The sequence below is a fragment of the Myotis davidii genome, unplaced genomic scaffold, assembly GCF_000327345.1.
Source record: "Myotis davidii unplaced genomic scaffold, ASM32734v1 scaffold637, whole genome shotgun sequence".
NCBI lineage: Eukaryota > Metazoa > Chordata > Mammalia > Chiroptera > Vespertilionidae > Myotis > Myotis davidii.
In genome coordinates, this window is record NW_006289494.1 from 592,143 (window position 1) to 602,506 (window position 10,364).

The window sequence follows — 10,364 nt, forward strand, 5'->3', positions numbered from 1 at the left end:
CCAGCCGGTAGCTATGACGCGTACTGCCCCAGACCTTGCTGCTGGGGCCCTAACAGCCCCAAATCTGGTCCCGGACCCAGACAGGAGGGAGGACGGAGCCCAATTCCTCGTGGAACTGGCTGTTGGTTAGCTTGCTGCTGGGGCCAACCTCCCATGGCCCCTTCCCCTGGCCGGCCCCCTTGATCGGCCCCAATCACCAGCCAGGCCGAGGAACCCCACCTGTGCATGAATTCTGTTGGACACACTGAGCTAGAATAGTGCTTCTCAAACTTTACTGGTGATCAGCATCACCTGGAGGGCTTATAAAACAGATTGCTGGGGTCCACTCCCAGCTTCTAACTGGCAGGCTTGGGGTCCTGCTGGAAAATCAGCATTTCTGATTAGTTTCCAGGTAATGCTGCTACAGTTGGCAGAAGTCCTGTGCTTGGAAACTACTGCTCCAGAGTTCCCCTGCGAATGAGACATGAGAGGGAAGCTAGTCTCCAGCTGGGCCCCTTCCTTGCTTAGCATATTTTCCCCTGCTCTATCCTGCTGTCTTCACTCTTCTCTCAAACACCACCTGCACAAAATCCCTTTTCAGGCTCTGCTTCTAGAAACCCTACCCATCCCACCTCCATAGAACTATTTATATATAACCATAGCTTTCACAAAGTTCCAAATTAATAGCAATTAATGAGATGGGAAATATCACTGCATTTTTGTAAATGAGTAACCGAGAAGGTATTGATTGGATTGAAAGGACACGATTTGTTTATCCTGATGAACAAATGTTCTTAACTATAAGTCTGGGACAGCTTTATAGCCTACTGCTTCCCTCTTTTCCATTACTACTATGAAGCTCAAACTAGTTTTTGTACCCAAAACATGTAAATTTGCACTTTCTCTTTTTTACTAAGTTTGCTAGCATGGTATAATGAAGGTGTTGAAGTCAGATCTTAGTTTAAATCCTGCATTTACCACTTAAATTGTGGTGTGACCTTGGGCAAGTTACTTAACCTCATTCAGCTGGAAAAATGAGAAGCACCTAATGGTGATTTGATGATTAAATGTGAACTCAGCTTCCCTTCTCCTTTGCCATTTCGAGAAGGTTCCTGGCTCCTTCTCTTTTCCCACATCCCTCAAATGACAAATAAGGTGAACCCACCCCTCTGTATTTTGTAAATTCAATCAAAGTATTGTAATGTAACTGTTATCTTGATCTTCCCTCCTAAGCTTCAGCCATCTAGATCTCTAAAACACTACCATATTCAAAGATATTGATCAATGATTAAGAATCAATCTTTTTTTGTTAGTTAAGATATAATGCACATACCATAAAACTCGTTTTTTTTTAAATATACAGTTCAGTGGTTTTTCATATATTCACAAGGTTGTGGAACCATCACCACTTTCTAATTGCAGAACATTTTTCATCACCCCAAAAAGAAACCCCTTAGCTGTTATCAGTCTCTCCCAACACCCTACCCCTGGCAACCACTAATCTATTTTCTGTCTCTATAGATCTGTCTATTCTGGACATTTCGAATAAATGGATTCCTAAAATATGTGGCCTTTTGTCCTTCTTTTCAAGAGTCTTTGGTTCCTCTCTTTCCTTGTATCTCCCTTCCAATCCAACAGCAAGTAATAGTGACTGTAGTTCCAAAATATGTACCAAATCTGACCAGTCTTCACCAACTCTGGTGCTACCAGACCACCCTTGTGCAAACTGCCATCATCTCTAATTTAAACTTCTACAATAGCCTCCGGACTGGCTCGCTGCTTCCACTTCTCAAACCTCCATCTCCTCAACCAGAGTAGTCTTTCCAAAATGTAAATCCAATTTGTTTAACACCCTCCAATGGATTCCATTAGGATACATTTCTACTACAAGCCCCTACATGACTGTCCCACTTACCCCGTCTCCTAGCATATCCCCCCTCATTCACTTCACTCCAACCATACTAGTACTGGCTATATTCATCCTTTTATTCAATTACTAGTGGCCCAGTGCATGGATTTGTGCACACTGAAAGGAAATTAATTAGAAGAAATATTTTAATATCATTATTTGCCCTTTCTCTATAATAGAAGTGTCAGAGATGAAAAAAAATTAGTAAAATCTATATGAAAATCCTATATAATAAAAGCCTAATATGCTAAGTGTCTGGTCTGGTCATCCATTCAACCAATCAAAGCGTAATACGCTAATGATATGCTAAGGTTACTCAACCGCTCACTATAATGTGCACTGACCACCAGGGGGCAGACAGTTGACCAGTCGACCAGTTGCTATGACATGCACTGACCACCAAGGGGCAGACACTCTGACCGGTAGGTTAGCTTGCTGCTGGGGTCTGGCCAATTGAGACTGAGCTAGACAAGCTGGACAAGCCCTCAAGCCTTCCCACAGTCCCTCCTCCTGCCCAGCCCCACCCCCAATTGGCCCCCAACACCCCAATCAGGGGTGGGGCCAGCTGTCCAATGGCCTACGAAACAAGATATAAAAACAACAAAAACATGATATAAAAACAATATTGATGCAAACAATGACTGATAAAGTGATTAGACTTATTCTATTATCTCCCTGTATACCACATTAAGAGTGAAAACGCTTTTAGAGTGCTTGACTAATTTCCCTTGTGATGAAGTATTTACAACTTTAACATCACACGATCTTCAAACTCAAGAGAAAGCAACATATAACTGACCATCTCTGAAAATGGGTTCAGGTAGGAATATTCCTACTCTGCTAGAGTTTGTCCTTGTGATTTATTAATAGTCATCACAAATGCTGTCTTCGAATTAATTTAAACGGGAGGCCAGTGTCAGACAGGGACAAATATCACGCATGCGTGAGTCAACGTTTATTTTTAAATTGCCAGTGCGTGTCATATGTGCACCAGTTGGTCAGACGGCTGGACAGACGGTCGTTCACCTAGCCTTTTATATATATACATACCAAACGTAGTCCCACCCCAGAGCTTTGCCTTGGCCTTTCCCTTGGAATGTTAGTTCCCCAGATAATCACACAGCAAGTTGGGTCAGTTTTCTGTCCATATGCTCAGAAATGTCTGTACTATTTCCTTAGGTAACCACCTCCAACACCAACAACACTCTTTATCCCATTATCCTTTTATTTTTTTTTTCCTTTCAGAATATTTACCACTCCTTGAATTTATTTATGTGAATATTGTCAGTCTTCGCTACTCAAATATAACCACAATGAGGGCAAAAAACATTCACTGTTATATTCCCAACACTAAACAGTATCTGGCACATAGTAGGTGTACGGATTGAATGGTGGCCCCCCCAGAATAATGTGTTCATGTCCTAAAACTTGTAAATTTGACCTTTTTTGGGGGGGATAAAAAGAGGATCTTTGCAAATATATTTAAGCTAGGTATCGTGAGATAAGATTATCCTGGATCTTGTCCTGGCCCTAAATCCAATGATGAGTGCCCTTATAAAAGAAAGAAGAGATGACACAGAGGGAAGAGGAAGAGAAGGTCATGTGAGGACAGAAACACAGATCACAGTGATATGGCCTCGAGCCAAGGAATGTCTGGTGTCAACAGAAGCTCAAAGAGGCAAAGAAGGATTCCTCACTAGAGCCTTCAGAGTGAGTGTGGCCTTGTGGACACCTTGATCTCAGATGTTTAGCCGCCACAACTGTGAAAGAGTAAGTTTGTGTTGTTTTAAGCTACCACATGTATTCTGTCCCATGTATTCTGTATTTCTTTTCCTGGCTAAAATTATGAGTCTGTATCTTCCAACATTTTTGAAATTCACTTTTATTTTCATTTTATATTGAACCCATCATAGCTTATGGTCTTTTTTTTTCCAAATTAAAAAAAATCAATAGACATTCAAAATAAACTACTTTTTTAATATATTTTATTGATTTTTTTTTTTTTTTACAGAGAGGGATAGAGAGTCGGAAACATCGATGAGAGAGAAACATCAATCAGCTGCCTCCTGCACACCCTCCACTGGGGATGTGCCTGCAACCAAGGTCCATGCCCTTGACCAGAATCGAACCTGGGACCCTTGAGTCCACAGGCCGACGCTCTATCCACTGAGCCAAACCGGTTAGGGCGTAAACAAACTACTCTTTAAAAATCATACAATACCCTAATTTTCTCAAAAAGTATATATTTGCTTCAACTATTGGAATATCTTCAAAGTATCTTCAAAGTAAAACTATATTTCTGCATATGACATTCCTCCATGTTCATTAAAGGGCTTATCATCTTCCTTCAATCTTTATTTTTATTCCTTGACCTCTCTATACCAGGGACATAGTGAAGCAATATGTTTTAGTTTCTCCTGATAGTCTCAGTGTGTACCTTAGTGCCAGGCACTTAGTAGATGCTCCAAAAACACTTTTTGAATGGATAGAAAACTGCATATCTAGGTAGATGAGTGAATGAATGAATACTATACTGCCTCTCTGAAACCATTCCTCTAAATTCTATTGTCTCTTCTACCTTCTTTCAAATACTAATTTAGAGTAATACAGTTATTTAGTCAATAAAATAGTCACCCCTTGGAATCCATGGGATATTGGTTCCAGGATTCCCTGCTGATACCAAAAACCACAAATGCTCAAGTCCCTTATATAAAACTAGTGGCCCAGTGCATGAAATTCGTGCACATTAAAAGGGGGTTAGAGGAAATATTTTAATATTGCTATTTGCCCTTTCTCTATAACAGAAGTATCAGAGATGAAAGAAAATTAGTAAAATGAATATGAAGATCTTCCTCCTGTCAGAGTCTGGGGCACACTGCAGGACCCAGAGTCAAGTCCCCATCCACCCACATGTGCCTCAAAATCATGTGAGACCCAGACCCAGCTGCCCCCCCCCCACTTGGCCGTCAAGCCCCGCCAAACGGGGGAGCGCAGCCTCAGGTCCCCCCTCAAGCCCCGCTGGGCGCGAGGTGTAGCCTCAGGTCCCCCAGCCTGGTGCTGGGCGGGGGTTGCAGCCTCAGGTCTCCCGGCACATCCTCAGGTCCCCTGACTCAGCGCCAGGGCAGGGGACACAGCCTGAGGTCCCCCAGCCTGGCACTGGAGCAGGGGGCACAGCCTCACGTCCCCCGGGGTGGGGGAGTACAGCCTGAGGTCCCCCAGCCTGGCACCGGGGTAGGGGATGCAGCCTGAGGTCCCCCAGCCTGGCACCGGGGCAGGGGGGCACGGCGTCAGGTCCCCCGGGGTGGGGGAGCACGGCCTGAGGTCCTCCGTCAAGCCCCGCTGGGTTAGGGGCACAGCCTGAGTTCCCTGTCAAGCCCCACCGGGCAGGGGGCACAGCCTCAGGTCCCCCGCCCCAGCCTGGCGCCATGCTGCCTTAGGTCCCTGCTGATTGCTCGTTACAGCTTTTTACAGGAACCCCACCTCCGCTGTGGGTGCAGCCATCTTGTGTTACGGTAACCCTGCCTCTGCAGTGGGCGCAGCCATCTTGTGATGGTGTGACAGAGTGAGGGTCAATTTGCATATTACCTCTTTATTAAATAGGATGGCATAGTGTATGTATATAATTTGTATTTGCAAAGAGGCTACAGTAGAGTATACCTATGCATCACTTCATTCATGTGGATTCAACATATAATAGTGCTCAGAGGGTGGCAAATTCAAATTTTGCTTTTTGAAACTTTCTGTAATTTTTCCCCAAAAATATTTTCAATCCATAGTTGGTTGATTCTGTGGCAGAATGTGTGGCAAAACCTGCAGATAGAGGAGTACTGATTCTATTAACTTACCCACTATATTCTTCAAAGTTCACTTACTCCAACTCCAACTTTTATCTCCTATCACTGACCCAAAAACCAGCCACTGGTTTCCCTCTTCCTTCCCAGCAATTCATATGATTTTTGCAGTCATCTGACTCCTGGTATCAAAGATGAAATACTATGTTTCTACCAAAAAAGATTCTTCCCGAATTTCCTTTGTCATCCCTATTCTCTCATTTAGCCACTTTTTTTTTAATTGGAATAATTTAAACAACTTCTTTTCCTTCATTATCTTCATTAAATAACATTACCATCTTTTCTCCTTATTCAGAAGAGTTTTAAAAGTCACTCCTTGGGAAGGCAGAGAGCAGGAGAGGAAGAAAGGGAGCATTAACCCAGAAACTCATATGCATATATGCATAGCCCATGGACACAGACTAGTGTGATGAAGGCCTGGAAGGGAGGGTGCCAGATGGAGGGGGACAATGGGGGAAAAAACAAAGGGGACATCTGTAACACTATCAACAATAAAGATAATTTTTATTTTTTCATTTCTTAAAAATATTTTTTGTATTGATTTCAGAGAGGAAGGGAAAGGAAGGGATAGATTAAAACATCAATGATGAAAAACAAATAAACAAAAAAAAACATCAATGATGAGCCCTACCCATTTTGGCTCAGTTGATAGAATGGTGGATTGAAGGGTCCCAGGTTCGATTCCTGCCAAGGGCACATGCCTGGGTTGCGGGTTCGATCCCCAGTGTGGGGCGTGCAGAAGGCAGCCAATCAATGATTCTCTCTATAAACATCAATGATGAGAAAGAATCATTGATTGGCTGTCTTCTGCATGCCCCACACTGGGGATCGAACCCACAACTCAAGCATGTGCCCTGATGGGAATCAAACCATGCGTGACTTCCTGGTTTATAGATCCATGTTCAATCACTAAGTCACTCTGGTCAGGCTAAAGGTAATTTTTTTTAAGTCACTCCTCTATTTTGAACCTCTTAAGAACAGAATAAAATCCAAAAGTTGATATATAAATACACAAATGTCCATAAGAATTTTATCATGCCAGAAACTAGTTTCTATAATTAAATTTTTTTCCCAAATGATTAGCAGAAATCTATAAGCATGCTGGACAGATTTGCCTCCAGGCGATTGTAAAACATTTAGATATGCTTAAACATTCCTTTCCATGAGGGGGGGCGGGGGGGCGGAATTGTGGATTTTAAGGAAACATAAAGCCTAAGCATTCACGCTTTGAAAATTCACCATATAATAAGACCATCATTCATATGAGACAAAAGCCAGGTTTTGGAATTACACCATCCAAGGTTCAAATTCTACCTCAGCCAACTGTGTCCGTGAGCAAGTTACTTAACTGCCGAGTTTTGTTTCCTCTTCTGTAAAATTGGGACGTTTTGCCTAGTGTTACATGGATAAGAGGGAATATATGAAAACCATATAAGGCATATAAAAGTTCAATAAACTGTAGCAATTATCAAAACCTAACATCCTGGAGCCGCTAGAAGAAAAAAAAAATGTAGACAGAAGGGAACATTGGGTACTTAAACAGCATGTGTTTAAAAAGCTGATACAGCCGAAACCGGTTTGGCTCAGTGGATAGAGTGTCGGCCTGCGGACTGGGGGGTCCCGGGTTCGATTCCTGTCAAGGGCATGTACCTGGGTTGCGGGCACATCCCCGGTGGGAGTTGTGCAGGAGGCAGCTGATCGATGTTTCTCTCTCATCGATGTTTCTAACTCTCTATCTCTCTCTCCCTTCCTCTCTGTAAAAAAAAAAATCAATAAAATATATTTTTAAAAAAAGCTGATACACAAAACAAATAAAGCTAAAAGGTGAACTCTACATATACCCTAGAAGCAAGCAAATTCTGCCAACTGGCCAAAAGAATGGTTAGAATTCTCTAGACTAAGTGTAGAGTTAGCAGTCTACTTTCCAACCAACCAAATGGCTTGCAGAGGTAGAGGGAGAAATGGGAGAACAAAATCTTCAGAAAGTTCTGCTTCAAATATAGATTCAGGGGAGCACACTTCAAGTTCACCTAATAGAAACATGGAGCGAAACTAAGTAGCAGCTCAACTACCCCTAAAGCAGGGGTGGGAACCTTTTTTCTGCCAGGGGCCATTTGGATATTTATAACAACATCTGCAGGCCATACAAAATTATCAACTTAACAATTAGCCTGCTCTATTCGGTCAAACATTTAATTAACTCACCCCTAATGCTTTGGCAGGGCCAGGCCAAATGATTTCAGGCAGGCCTTATAGGGCCCTCGGACATCCCTCACCCCTGCCTTAAAGGGAGAGTGAACTTCAGAGTTCTTCCCACCTCCAGGAGGAACTCTTTACTCGAAAAAGTAACTCTCTATTCCAGTCAGTATTGTCACACATTCAGCAGCACCTATTGTGTCAAGAACTGTGAAAACAACACAGAAATATACAAGATGCAGACTCTGCCAACACATTGAAAGGAATAAACAGGGTAAGAAAAATCAAATCTTAGATATTATACAGTTAATATATAACAAGTATAGAGCAGCAAACACAGTAACAACTTTCCTCTCAGCCTCTCCAATCGAAAATATGGCAGTGTAATCCCTCCCACCTCCTACATGAATGGCTTCCCATGGCTATAAAATAAAGACCAAACCTAATAGCATGGTCTATAAGGCCCAACATGGTCTGGCTCCTTCCTACCTCTCCAGCACCAACCACTCTCTGTACCTGAGCCTCAGAATTTTTCCACCAGTTCTACCTTGTCATTCCCTCTGGCCACAGGATCTTTGCACATGCTGTTCTCGCACATATAACACTCATGTCTTCTATCTTTGCCTAGAAAAGCCACTTTGTCCTTCAAAATTTGTTTAACTTTTCACTTCCAAAGGAAAACACTCCCTTACCTTAGGCAGTATAGTATGATTAAGAGCACAGGTTCTGGCTGAAACCGGTTTGGCTCAGTGGATAGAGCGTTGGCCTGCGGACTGAAAGGTCCCAGGTTCGATTCCGGTCAGGGGCATGTACCTGGGTTGCGGGCACATCCCCAGTAGGAGATGTGCAGGAGGCAGCTGATCGATGTTTCTCTCATCATCAATGTTTCTAACTCTCTATCTCTCTCTCCCTTCCTCTCTGTAAAAAATCAATAAAATATATTTTAAAAAAAAAAAGCACAGGTTCTGGAGTTCTAGCTCTGACACTTACTAGTGCTGTCGTTTTGAGCAAGTTGCATAACACTGTGTGCCTCAATTTCTTCATCTGTATATGGGATTATATGGCTGTTGTGAGGACTGAATAAATTAATTCAAGTAAAACATCATAACAGTATCGAGGATATACACTCCAATATCTTGACTTGGTCAAATCCCTCTCTTCTATTTTCTTATATTACCCTGACTTCTCCCCGACCATTTTATACTTGTCTCTCCCTAATGGACTAAAATGTCTAATATAGCAGAAACTGTATTTTTTCCCCTAGAGATAGAACAAAATAGAATTCAATAAAGATTTATTGGGGGAGGGGGGGGTAACTAAAAGGAAGAAGCTTAAGCCCAACGAAGTGACTTGTCTCATTAACACCATACAGTACACAACTTGACCTACGTGACTCCAATGCCCAGACGTTTCCACCAGGCTGCCTCCTATGTAAATGTAACAGTCTTGTAACTGCTGGATGGGGCCAAGGAAGATTAAAAGATTAAAAACAAAATTACCAAACAATAAATTATGGGCCAACACAAAGAACATTGTGTTCTTTGAGATAGCATTCTGAAGTTGACACAAAGCTGACACAGGTGCAGGCTTACTTCCGTTGTGGAGAACAGCTCCAACTCTCACACTGCTCTCAAGGATTTCCTCCCTGGTTGAGCAATGAGGGAGCAGGATGGCCCGGGGCATCCCCAAAGTGCCTTCCCATCCTAAAGGTCCGTGACCATAAATCAAGTTATGTGTCAATTTTTAAAATAATTTTTAAAAGAAGTTTAGCAAGCAGACTGAACCAGGTGGCAGGTGGTTGTCAGGAAGACCTGCGTTTTCAACAATTTGTTTCAAGGGGCTTAATGAACCCTATTAACAAAGTAAGTTGGGAAGTCTGTGCTTAGAAATTATGAGACTCCAGGTGGAGAAAAGTGTTGACAGCCACACACACACACACACACACACACACACTCACACACACACACTCCGGCACCTGACTCAAGGCTGCCACCATGAAACCCTAGGACACACAGAACGGTGGCGAGAGAAAAAAAAAGTCTTTAAAATGTGTTTGAGAAAAGTACAAAAGGCAGGCTGACCCCTACACGGATAAGAAAAACAAGTGAACAGGATGCTTCTGCTGTATACGGTGATGTACTACCATTAAAACACGCCTTCATCTCAGACGTGAAAGGTGGTCATCTTGACATCATGTGACACTTGAAAAGTTGAGAGAAACTTGCAACCCTAACTCTCCTTCAACAGCCATCCCCCGTGTCCCTTCCAGCAGGAAAGAACCACGAGAACAGGGAAACTGAAAGGTCCATTAAAAACACACCCTGGAAAGGTCAAGGAAAGCCAAAACCTTAGGGCCAAAGAGGGGGTGCACAGGAAATGCAGGTACACACGCCAGAGATCTGTCAGCCGCCGGGAGCGAGCAGAACGCA